Here is a 13,585-nt window from a genome sequence, read left to right as displayed (position 1 = left end):
GTCTCCTCCCATTGGTGAAAGTCCGTAAAGAGCAGGGAGCCTTAGATGAGGTGACAGTGGGCTATCGCTCCATTGTTGCCCTTGACCTAGTAGTTGCTCTATAGTATCCCCTCCTAGGACCCTTGCTAGTTTGAGCAGTAATAGCGACCTTTGTTAAAAATGACATGTCAAATAAAGGATTTTATGGAAAAAATTGCACCAAAAAAAGTTGAAAAAAAAACAATTTTAATGAAAATTTTATGAATTTTATATCTAGAGATCATAACATTTAATTTTTTTTTTATACCTTTCTTAGCCTTTTGGCTAAGATCAAGTGTAGTATATGTTCTTATCAGTTTAATATATCATAGGTGGTTCATAGAACCACATGATATTAAATGTATTTTTCTAGGGGGAGGGCCCACTCATAATAGCTTGCTATTGGGGCTCTCGAGCGTCACTTGTGCATTGTTACTTGTGCACTGCACTACAACACCTGCCTGGCGCACCCCAAAAAAGAAAATAAAAAAGAAGGCCCCAAGGGATAGCTCAATTGGTCGAATTCTTGTTGCTAAGTACCTTGCCAATTGGGAGGTCACGGGGTCAAATCTCCTCGACGCCTTTGGGGTTAGACCCGACCAGATAAGTCGATGAGTAGATCCCTTCGAGTGGATCTGCCTGGCTTATTACTCGTGGATGTAGCGGCCACTTAGTGACCGTGAACCAAAGTTGAAAAAAAAACATATGATTTTAACATATGATTGGAAAAAAATATTGTTAAAAATAAAACTAAAAAGCAGCTTTAAAAATAAATCAAAGTAACAAATTCCCCGATGGGGGTGTACTTCACGATGGCCACTTGGCAGTTGAACCGCCATAGGAGCCCGTCCGGCCTCCATGCGCACCTTTACCTCACCATGACGAACCGGACCAGCTCTAAATGTCGGCGAGTGGAGACCTTGCTCGCACGCTTAGTCGATAAATACAGGACCTGTAGTGGTAGTTCCTTCAGTTTGTAGTTTCGAGAGATGAATTTGGGTTGCGTGGAGAACAATGGAGTTGAGTCGCAGGATGCCTCCCCGGGGTCAATACCTTGGGTGAGAAGAGAGGTAGTCGCCTAGGATTGTTGGGGGTGATGTGATACTAAAGTACGAGATTTTCCATGGGACCTATTGACCACTACATGTCGACGACCCATAGCAATACACCCCCTTTCTTCGCAAAAGGGGTAGCGCTTGATCAATGTGTTCGTGTCGTTCAACTATCATCATCAGCCTGATCTTGTAAACCCAGTCTGCATGTGTAAATTGTAAATAATCTCGGCAGATCTGTGTCATGTATGTAATTGCCTAGGTAAACCTAATTTTCTAGTAATGATCTACATTCCGGAAGGTTTTTTGTCTCATCGATCCATGATCGGCAGAGTTTTCCTTCAGCCTTACCCCAAAGCTGGAATGGATTTTATCATTAGAATCTTAGGGGAGTCCTAGTGTGTTAAAACGAGTCTATGTAAAAGTGATTTGGGAATAATCTTAACTATTTGGTTAGGTTATTTTATTTACAAATTGATTGATCTGCTAGATTATGTTTGTGTCGCAGAACTGGGTAGTCTATGAGGGTCTATATCAAATGGGTTTTCCCCCTTGAGATGTAAAAATGTGAAAAGCATGATGTAAAATGTCTTGAGGGTTAGAAAAATAATTTATCCCCTCATAAGTCCTAGGTCCTAGGTAAATTTAAATTTTCCAAAGGTTAAATTCGAGGGTCCTTTAAAAAATTAAATTTTAAAAAATCTAGGGACTAAGGTTAATTAATTATTTTGCTAAATTTTATGCCCTTGGTCCCTAGGGTTAAGTCAAAGTCAAAAATTTGAAGAAATTAATTAAAAAATCTAATTTTTGAATTAATTAAAATACATTGAATTGATAATTTCAAATTTCCTCAATAATTTAAAATTTCGACGGATGAGATTAAAATAAATTTTGATCCACATCAATGGTCGAGATCACTTTGACAAGGATCACTCGAACTCACCGTTGAAAGATTTGTCTTTAAATAGGAGGTCAGTTTTCAGTTGAGATCATTCGATCTTGGAGTCGTGTGCTAAGTGAAAGCTCTCTTGTAATCATTTTTTTTATGTGCAATAAAGAAAGACTTTGGGGTTAATTTCTGTTGGTGTTACTCTTCGTGGAAAAGTTGTAAGATGTTTTATTTTCATGCATAGATTTCCTTTCAGCCATTGATGATAGCCTTATGAAGAGTGATTTAAGCACAGGTATCTTGTTTGATCACTAAGGTTTGAATGGTAGTTTAAATTATGAATATAATGGCAGGTATCTCCATTAAATCTTAATTTTATTGTCGTTTTCTCTCTCTACGTTAATGGTTGCATTTAGTTCTGCAGGAAATTCTTGATTTTAAGATCATCGAGCGTTCGGGGAAGTTTTCAATTGGACCAGCCAACTCTTGATTAGCATTTTCTGAAGAGCCCAGCTTGATTGAATCCCGGGCTTATCATCAGAAATTCCATTGATGATGCATGAAGGGTTTTTTCTGAAGCACCTCACTTTAAATTTTAAATTTTGAAAAAATATGTGTGGCATAATGATAAATCTGGCTACTTAGAGCTTTCAACATGTAATTTCTGTAATTATTTAACTGGGTTTTTGGGGTTTTTAATTTCATCATTGTATATTTTGTTTGTGGGTGTTTTGTTTTTGTTATCACAAGTTGCAGATCTATAGGGGAATTCTTGTTTCAAGCCAAATCTAGGCCCTGGAGGGTAAGATCTGGCCTCAGAATCAGTTCTTGCAAGGGTATTTATTTCAGATCTGGAAAATTTTTGTGGAGTTTTCATCAGGCAAATCTGAAGCAAAAGGATCTAAAATTTTTATTAGGTTTTCTGGAGAATTTTGAGGGTTTTTTTTGGGTCATCTGTCTATTGTTGCCTGGGGTTTCATTTTTACTGGAAAATTTCAAATTTTTTTTTGAAGGCAAACTGTGTAAAACCCTTGTTGCTTTGACATCTCCAGATCCGTTGCCATCTGCGTTTTCCCTTCTACCTTTCCATCTATCCATTCACTGCCTAGCTCCAAACTTTATACACTGCCCAGCTGCTCATTTTCCCTGCGTTTTTGGCCACCTCCAGATCAGCGTGCCACTCCTAAAGCTGCAAAACAAATCATATAAATCTAAACCCTTCCTCCCCTTGCTGCTTCGATTCCTTTGCATTTTCCATTCTCCAAGCGTCCTTAATATCCACGCTGCCTCCTCATTGCTTGCAAACGAAACCCATCCAAGCCTCCAGCTTCCAACGCAGTCTTCTTCGACCTCTGTCCAGTTCCCTTGGCCTCTTATCCCTGCATCCTTCCCACAGATCCCTTGTCCTCCTACGTACTGCCTGCTCCATCTAATACGCAGCTCCACGTTTCCCTCAACTGCTGCCTGTACTCAACTCTCCTCTCTGCGTGATCCCAGCATTTCTCATTCTCGCATCCCTGCAACCCACAATCTTCTTCTCCCATCCACGCAGTCTCCTTCCCATCGCTCCACCATCAAGTTGCCATTCCTGCCATCGTGAAAGCAAACACTGATTTCACTTTGCATTTTCCCTTTCAACTTTTGTGTGTACGTAGGTTTACGTTTAGTTTCATTTAGCATCTTAGGGTAGCATTTAAATTATTAAGTGTGTTTTAGCTTGATTTAAAAATAAAATCATTAATTCGATTTCATTTCCATTTGAGGTTTTGTTTAGAGTTTCGATTTTTTTTATTTTTTTATTTTCCTTTTCTTTTATGATTTTGACTTCTATTTCATTCATAATTAAAAAATAAAAAATAAATCTAAAAGTTAGATTTTTATTTGTTCTATCTAGATTTAGATTTGAGTTTTATTTGTTTTATTTAGATTTAGATTTTTTTTTTTTTTTATCATAATAATACAAAAAAAAAATCAGTGAGATTTAGTCTTGCTAAAACATATCGAGAAATTCACCTAAGGGATAATTAAGCTGTCAAATTTAAATTTCCTCCTGGGTGTCTTTTGTGCTAAAGACTGTTGTGGTATTAGTATTTGTCATTTTACTATAGTTAAATGGGCTTAAATTTCTATATTCGAGGATTAACTATTGTAAAGTAATAAATATCCTAGGTTTGGATTTTCAAGCATAATTATTTAAAATCTAGGATCTGAACTTGTTAGCATTTAAATTTCATGGTTGATTAAGGAGTTTGTATCTTTTGAAATTTAACTGCTAATTCATTGTGCATCTATTGAAATTGATCGTTATTGCTTGAATTTTTTTTATGCTCGTTACGTGTTAGATGTTTGGAAAATATTTTCAAGCAATTGTTAAGCAACAGTTGATAATCATTTACTTGGATAATTGACTCCTTAAGGCATTGGTGTCAATTATTTAAAATCTAATCAAGCTTTAAATCTTGCTAAGCCTTAATCAAGTATTCGATTGCTTCGTTGTGTCTCCCTTTCCATAGGGTCTACCCCCCTTAGCCTGCTATAGGGAGGCGGCTTAAACGGAGAGATCGGGGATCACGGTGACAGCCCCCGATCTGAGCGTTGTCGCGGTGCCTAGACACTCTGTGCAACAACATTTTTTGGTGTTGTTGCCGGGGATAGAGCTTTTCCTGTCCTTGGTTTCCTCGACATTCATCTCATTCCTTTCTTCCCATCCTTTCATCGCTTGCGAGGATAAGTTTCTTGTCCTTGGCCCCTTCCTTTCGAGTTTTTCTGAGCTACACTTTTTGTCTGGGTGGCGACTCCACTTCATCTCTCTGCAAGAGTGTATACTAGAAGACATCCAAGCAGTTTGGTTAATCCCGCTCCTGATCCTGAAAGGGCTCTCAGAGTACAATTACACAAACTCTCTTCTCGTGCACTTCTTGTTAATCTCGGACAAGAAGCCCTCTTTGATATCCACTTTCCTTTTACTAGCCCGGTTGAGCACGACATCATGGAAATATTCACCCCTTGCAATTTTTTCTAACATTCAAGTCTATCCCAATGATATTCCAAAGCATGGGATGGATAAATTGCCTATCTTTCAGGGAAATAATGCAATTAGTGCTAACTCTCATCTGAAATCTTTTAGTTCATGGCTGGGTAAGTATGCAAGGGCTGCTGATTTTAATCATGAAGACGTAAAAATGACCCTTTTTGTTCTTACCTTGGAGGGGGATGCTTTAGATTGGTTTACGGAAAAGCCTCAAGATTCATTTGATTCTTTGCAATCGATTGTTAATGCCTTTAAGGAAAAGTATGGAGATAAGAGAGAAGGAAGGCATCTCGTAAAACCTATTAGTATCATTAAAAAGAGGGAGAATGAGACAGAAGAAGAATTTAACAAGAGATTTAATGATATTATTAAGGAATTACCTCAAGATTATAAACCTACCGACAAATCTCTTCGAGACTTTTATATTGATGCCTTTAGCCCTGAGCCCTCTTACGAGCTAAGACGTGCTAAACTTCCTGATTATAGGGATTGTCAAGCTTTAGCAGTAGAACTTGAGAAAGATAAGGCAGCATCTAGGAAGTCTGAAATCCCAGGTTTTGATAGGCATTCAACGAAATTGAAAGAACCTAAAGGAAAAGAGGTTCAAGAACCTGATAACGACCTTGTTCAGAAATTGCTGCAAAAGATTGAAAGCATGGAGATTAACCAAGCGAAATTAACCTCTAACCATGCTAAGGAAATAGCTACTTTGCAGAATAGGTTGGTCCAAATGGAAAGAACTCAAACACAAAATTTCCAGCCTAGAAATAATAATAATAATCGGAATAATAATTGGCAGAAGAAGGGTCAATCTAGTGAGCAGAGACCACCTAATCCGCTTGAACATACTAATTTGGTTGATGATGCTCCGCCTTACTGTCGGGCTTGTGATGCTCTTCATGAGGAGACTACTTGCCCCATCGTTAGAAGAATTTTGGATAATGGAATGTTTGGGGTAGGTAATCAAATAAATGTAGTGGGTAAAGAGTTTCCTTTGTCTATGAAAGATTGGATGGAAGTTAAGGAAAACAGCCGAGATGTTATGCGTCCCACATCAGCTTTTAGTATAAATAATTTTGAGAATGAAGATGATATCATGGTTAAATTATATGGTGAAAAACCTTCTCCAGAGCAAATCATGGAAATTGCTAAAGATAAGGGTTTAACTTATCAAAGAAGGGATAAAGATCAAAGTGGGAATCAAATTCCCCCTCGAATTTTTAACCCAGGTTCAAACTCTGGATTAGATGTCGATTTGGGAAGTTGGTTTAATAATGCAAAAATCTGGGTTCCTGTCTCCGAGATTGTGAAAATTCCTTCCCAAAGAGCTAAATTACTAAAAGCTATTGAAGGTCCTCAAGTAAATGTTTCTCAACAGAAAGCCCCGGAGGTTGATTATCAGGATGCTCCTATATATTTGCAAAGTTTAGATTCAGATAACAAGGATCATCAGCCTTTCTTTATTACTTTGATGGTTAATGGATATAAATTGAATAATTGCATGCTGGATTCTGGCGTGTCAGCTTGTGTCATGACTAAGAGGGTCATGGAACAACTTAATTTAAGAGTTTCTAGGCCTTACTACAATATATGTGCCATGGATTCTAATAAGATTGAGGTTCACGGTCTGATCAACGATTTACAGGTTCATTTATCAATTTACCCTGACATTATGATTGTTATGGACATTGTTGTTGTTGATGTGCCTAATGCTTGGGGTATGCTTTTATCTAAAAAATGGGCCTCTGATCTAGGAGGGAGTATTCAAATGAATTGGTCATATGCTATGATTCCTTCTCCTAGAGGTGATGGATTTGTGAGACTTAATAGAGAGCCCGAGAGAAGATTCCATGTTGAAGACCCTAAGAGACCTCATAATGAGATAATTAAAGAGCAATATGACATTAGAAATTATGCTATCATGTCTAATTTCATAGTTCTTCCCAATGATAAGGTTGATAAAAAGATTAAGGATCTCAATGATAAAGTTTGGTACATGTATTTTGATGGTACATCGTCTAGACATGGTAAAAGTGCAGGAATAGTATTAAAATCACCTCTTGGTCATATTTTCAAGTTTGCCTATAGATTGGAGTTTGAAGCAACCAACAACGTCGCTAAATATGAAGCTTTATTGTTGGGTATTGAGTTGGAAAAGGCTTTAATAATTAAGTTGCTTAGCATCAAGGGGGATTCTGACTTAATTATCATGCAGCTTAAAAATAAATTTACATGTAAAAATCAAAGGTTAAGGAATTATCGAAATGTTGTATGGGATACTATGGAATACTTTGATGCCCTCGACTTGGAGGCTATCCCAAGAGAGCAGAATAATTCGGCAGATGAGCTTGCTGTAGCTGCTTCTACTTTGCAGTTATCTGAAGGGCTGATTAAGGATAAGATAAAAATGGAAGTTATATTTAGGCCTTCTGTTCCAGATAACTCAAAGCATTGGCAAGTTTTTGATGATGAGAAACAAGTGATCCATTTTCTTGACAATTTGGATGAGTTTGAAAATTTTCGGATAGATTCTAAGGAGGATGGATCTAATGATCATGAGGATATCATAAATCCTACTCCTAGGAATGTGGTTGCCTTAGAACAACACTTTGATCGGCATGATGCCACAAAGTTGAAAGAGGAAAATAAAATGGATCCAGGCGAATACATCGAGGTAAACATTGGTACTTCTAGGGATCCAAAGATTGTTAAAATTGGTAAGGGTACTAATGTTGAAGAAAGAAAAAAGTTAACCAATTTACTTCGTGAATATCGGGATGTTTTAGCATTTTCTTATGATGAATTGAAAGGTTATAGGGAAGATATCATGGAACACACTATCCCCTTGAAAGATGAAAATGCTAAACCTTTTCGTCAAAAGCTTAGGCAGATAAATCCTAAGTTAGCCCCTCTGGTTCAAAAGGAGCTTTCAAAGATGCTTGCAGCAGGGATTATTGCTCAGACGAGGCATTCAACATGGTGTTCCAACCTGGTGATTGTTAGGAAAAAGAATGGTACAATAAGACTTTGTGTTGATTTTCGAAACCTTAATCTAGCATGTAAGAAAGATAATTACCCTTTGCCAAACATGGAGACTATGTTGCAAAGAGTAACTGGTTCTGGAATGATGTCATTGCTAGATGGTTTTTCTGGATATAATCAGGTATGGGTTAAGAAGGAGGATCATCACAAAACTACATTCACCACACCATGGGGTACTTTCGAATATATTAGAATGCCATTTGGATTAACCAATGTTGGGGCTACGTTTCAAAGGGCTATGGATTATGCCTTCAAGGGTTTAATTGGGAAGTTTATTGAAATTTACCAGGATGATCTTACTGTTTTTTCTAAGGATGGTATTAGCCATATGAGTCATCTTAGGCAAGTTTTTGATAGATGTAGAGAGTACGGGATTTCTTTAAATCCGGCTAAGTCTGTTTTTGGAGTAACCGAAGGGAAATTACTTGGTCACATCATTTCTAAAGATGGAATCAAGATTGATCCTGAAAGAGTTGAGGCAATCCAAAAGATTCGTCTTCCCCATAATCTTAAATCCCTGCAGTCTTTCCTTGGAAAAACAAATTTTCTTAAAAGATTTATTCCAAATTACACGGAAGTAGCTAAGCCTATTCAAAGTCTTCTAAAAAAAGATGTAAAATTTGTTTGGAAAGAAGATGGCAGAAGGGCTTTTCAAGAGATCAAAGGTGCTATTGCAAGAGCCCCTGTTTTAGTTAGTCCCAATTACTCTAAGGATTTCATGATTTTCTCTTTCGCTTCTGAAGATACCTTTGTTGGTGTATTATTACAGAAAAACAAGGATGGTCACGAGCAGCCTATTGCTATCATGAGTAGAGCGCTTCAAAATTCTGAATTAAAGTACAATACCATGGAAAAGCAAGCCTATGCCTTAGTCAAATCTCTTAAGCATTTCAAGACTTATGTGGGTTATTCCAAAATCATTGCTTTTGTCCCACATTCTGCTGTTAAGGATATATTAACTCAAACTGATTGCTTAGGGACTTGTACTAGGTGGGTTACTAAAATACAAGAATATGATTTAGAGATTAGACCCACCAAGTTAGTCAAAGGCCAAGGCTTGGCTCAAATGATGACCGAAGGTAATGAAAAAGCTCTTGGTTTGATTTGTCTTAATGATTCATCTTCGCCTGAGTTGCAAAGATTAGGAGAGCATGAGTGGTACAAGGACATTGTCTATTACTTGATAAATCTTACATGTCCTAACTATTTAGTCACTTATAAGAGAAGGGCTCTTAGATTAAAAGCCACTAGGTATTGCCTCATGAAGGATGGTCTTGGATGGAAAAATCCTGAGGGCATAGTACTTAGATGTGTTGATGAAATTGAGCCCAAGAAGTTAGTTTCTGAGTTTCATTCAGGATTTTGTGGTGGTCATTATGCTGCTAGAACCACTGCCCACAAAATTCTGAGAGCTGGTTATTATTGTCCTTCGATTTCTTCTGATGTGCATAAGTTTGTTAGAAGTTTTCAAGCCTGCCAACTGTTCACTGGGAAACAGAAGCTTGCTACCCTACCCTTACAACCTGTCGTTGTGAAGTCACCTTTTCAGCATTGAGGTCTAGACTTCATCGGGAAGTTTCATGAAAATTCTAGCAATGGCTACTCATGGATTTTGACTGCTACCAATTATTTCACTAAATGGGTTGAAGCCATCCCTGCCAAGAATGCCACTGACAAGGTCATAATGGACTTCATTGAAAATAATATCATTACTAGATTTGGTGTCCCTGCTAAGATCACTACTGATAATGCCAAGGCTTTTAGTTCTTCAGAATTTTCGTCTTTTTGTTTCAAGTATGGCATTGTATTATCTCATTCATCAAATTACTATCCTCAGGGTAATGGTCTTGTTGAATCAAGTAATAAAAATCTCATAACCATTATCAAGAAGATAGTAGGAGATAATAAGCAGGCTTGCGATAGCAAAATCAAGTATGCTTTATGGGCAGATAGGATCACTAAAAAGAAAGCTGCTGGTAAAAGTCCCTTTGAATTTGTTTATGGCTTGGATGTAACCTTACCTGTGCACCTGAAAGTGATCAAAATAGAATTGATCAAATTGTGGAGTTGGATGAAGCTTGTAGGACAACTTTTGATAATATATGTAAAAGTCAATCTAATATTAAGAAAAGCTTTGATAAATCATCTCAATCTATATCTTTGCAGGTTGGAGATATGGTACTCCTTTGGGATCACAAGAATGAAAATCCGGGAAAACACAAGAAATTTGACAGTTTGTGGCTGGGACCATACATTATCCGAGACATTGCTAGACCAAACTCATTCCACTTGAGAAGATTGGATGGCGAACCACTTGACTTACCTGTAGATGGCCAAAGGCTCAAGCTATTCTTCAAAGATGACATCTGATGCCATGGAGCATCCTCTGTATTATATTTCTAAACCTACACCTTGTGTTTTCAGCATTTCATTTCTGTTTTAGGATTAGATTTACTTTTCATGTTACTAGATAGTTAATAAATGAAGAGCTTATATCTTTCATGTGCTTAATGTTATATGATGATTTTTGAATGGATGCTACTTATGTTTTGTTGTGTGTTGCGTGGATGTAGATTCTGGATTCTCACATTCCTATAGTGCAGCAACGTGTCCCCAAGTAGAGCCAGATGTTGACCACTACATGTCAACGACCCATAGCAATACACTCCCTTTTTTCGCAAAAGGGATAGCGCTTGATCAATGTGTCCGTGCCGTTCAACTATCATCATCAGCCTAATCTTGTAAACCCAGTCTGCATGTGTAAATTGTAAATAATCTCGGCAGATCTGTGTCATGTATGTAACTGCCTAGGTAACCCTAATTTTCTGGTGATGATCTACATTCCGGAAGGTTTTTTGTCTCACTGATCCATGATCGGCAGAGTTTTCCTTCCGCCTTACCCCAAAGCTGGAATGGATATTGTTATTAGAATCTTAGAGGAGTCCTAGTGTGTTAGATCGAGTCTATGTAAAAATGAATTGGAAATAATCCTAACTATTTGGTTAGTTTATTTTATTTACAAATTGTTTGATCTACTAGATTATGTTTGTGTCGCAGAACTGGGTAGTTTATGAGGGTCTATATCAAATGGGTTTTCCCCCTTGAGATGTAAAAATGTGAAAATCATGATGTAAAATGTCTTGAAGGTTAGAAAAATAATGTATCCCCTCATAAGTCCTAGGTCCTAGATAAATTTAAATTTTCCAAAGGCTAAATTCGAGGGTCCTTTAAAAAATTAAATTTTAAAAGGTTCAGGGACTAAGGTTAATTGATTATTTTGCTAAATTTTATGCCCTTGGTCCCTAAGATTAAGTCAAAGTCAAAATTTTGAGGAAATTAATTCAAAAATTTAATTTTTGAATTAATTAAAATTCATTAAATTGATAATTTCGAATTTCCTCAATAATTTAAAATTTCGACGGATGAGATTAAAAGAAATTTTGATCCTCTTCAATGGTCGAGATCACTTTGACAAGGATCGCTCGAACTAGCCATTGGAAGATTTATCTTTAAATAGGAGGTCATTTTTTAGTTGAGATCATTTGATCTTGGAGTCATGTGCTAAGTGAAAGCTCTCTTGTAATCGTTTTTTTTATGTGCAATAAAGAAAGACTTTGGGGTTAATTTCTGCCGGTGTTACTCTTCGTGGAATTGTTGTAAGATGTTTTATTTTCATGCATAGATTTCCTTTGAGCCATTGATGATAGCCTTATGAAGAGTGATTTAAGCACAGGTATCTTGTTTGATTACTAGGGTTTGAATGGTAGTTTAAATTCTGAATATAATGGCAAGTATCTCCATTAAATCTAAATTTTATTGTCTTTTTCTCTCTCTACGTTAATGGTTGAATTGAGTTGTGCAGGAAATTCTTGATTTTAAGATCATCGGGCATTCGGGGAAGTTTTCAGTTGGACTAGCCATCTTTCGATTAGCATTTTCTAAAGAGCCCAACTTGAATGAATCCAGAGCTTATCATCAGAAATTCCATTGATGATGCATGAAGAGTTTTTTCTGAAGCACCTCACTTTAAATTTTAAATTTTGAAAAAATGTGTGGCATAATGATAAATCTGGCTACTTAGAGCTTTCAACTTGTAATTACTGTAATTATTTAACTGGGTTTTTGGGGTTTTTAATTTCATCATTGTATATTTTGTTTCTTGGTGTTTTGTTTTTGTTATCATAGGTTGTAGATCTACAGGGGAATTCTTGTTTGAAGCCAGATCTAGGCCCTGGAGGGTAAGATCTAGCCTCAGAATTAGTTCTTGCAAGGGTATTTATTTCAGATCTGGAAAAATTTTGTGGAGTTTTCATCAGGCGAATCTGAAGAAAAAGGATCTAAAACTTTTATTAGGCTTTTTGGAGAATTTTGAGGGTTTTCTTTTGGGGTCATCTGTTTGTTGTTGCCTGGGGTTTCATTTTTACAGGAAAATTTCAATTTTTTTTTTAAGGCAAATTGTGTAAAACTCTCGCTACTTTGACATCTCCAAATCCGTTGCCATCTACGTTTTTCTTTCTACCTTTCCATCGATCCATTTACTGCCTGGCTCCAAACCTTATACGCTGCCCAGCTGTTCATTTAACTTGCGTTTTTGGCCACCTCCAGATCAGCGTGCCACTCCTCCTAAACCTGCAAAACAAATCATATAAATCTAAACCCTTCCTCCCCTTGCTGCTTTGATTCCTTTGCGTTTTCCGTTCTCCACGCGTGCTTAATAGCCACGCTGCCTCATTGCTTGCAAACGAAACCCATCCAAGCCTCCAGCTTCCAACGCAGTCTTCTTAGACCTCTGTCCGGTTCCCTCGACCTCTTATCCCTGCATCCTTCCCACAGATCCCTTGTCCTCCTGCGTACTGCCTGCTCCATCAACTATGCAGCTCCATGTTTCCCTCAACTGCTGCCTGTACTCAGCTCTCCTCTCTACGTGATCCCAACATTTCTCATTCTCGCATCCCTGCAACCCACAGTCTTCTTCTCCCATCCACGCAATCTCCATCACATCGCTCCACCATCGAGCTGCCATTCCTGCCATCCTGCAAGCAAGCACTGATTTCACTTTGCGTTTTCCCTTCTAACTTTTGTGTGTACGTAGGTTTACGTTTAGTTTCATTTAACATCTTAGGGTAGCATTTAAATTATTAAGTGTGTTTTAGCTTGATTTAAAAATAAAATCATTAATTCGATTTCATTTCCATTTGAGGTTTTGTTTAGAGTTTCGATTTTTTATTTTGTTTTTGTTTTCCTTCTTTTTTATGATTTTGACTTCTATTTCATTCATAATTAAAAAATTAATAAATAAATCTAAAAGTTAGATTTTTATTTGTTCTATTTAGATTTAGATTTGCGTTTTATTTCTTTTATTTAGATTTAGATTTTTTTTTTATAATAGTAGTAAAAAAAAAAATCAGTGAGATTTAGTCTTGATAAAACATATCGAGAAATTCACCTAAGGGATAATTACGCTGTCAAATTTAATTTCCTCCTAGGTGTCTTTTGTGCTAAAGACTGTTGTGGTATTAGTATTTTTCATTTTACTATAGTTAAATGTGCTTA

General features: G+C 36.9%; 1 pseudogene; it reads left to right on the top strand.

Annotated features, from left to right (window-relative positions):
- Positions 1 to 282: 282 nt before the first annotated feature.
- LOC149257428 (U2 spliceosomal RNA) lies at positions 283 to 493 on the top strand (annotated as a pseudogene).
- Positions 494 to 13,585: the final 13,092 nt, after the last annotated feature.

This window comes from Pinus tabuliformis, chromosome 6, assembly GCF_031772625.1.
Source record: "Pinus tabuliformis cultivar Carrire ecotype Pingquan chromosome 6, CPIR1, whole genome shotgun sequence".
Classification (NCBI taxonomy): domain Eukaryota; kingdom Viridiplantae; phylum Streptophyta; class Pinopsida; order Pinales; family Pinaceae; genus Pinus; species Pinus tabuliformis.
This window is presented reverse-complemented; position numbering and strand designations above follow the sequence as displayed.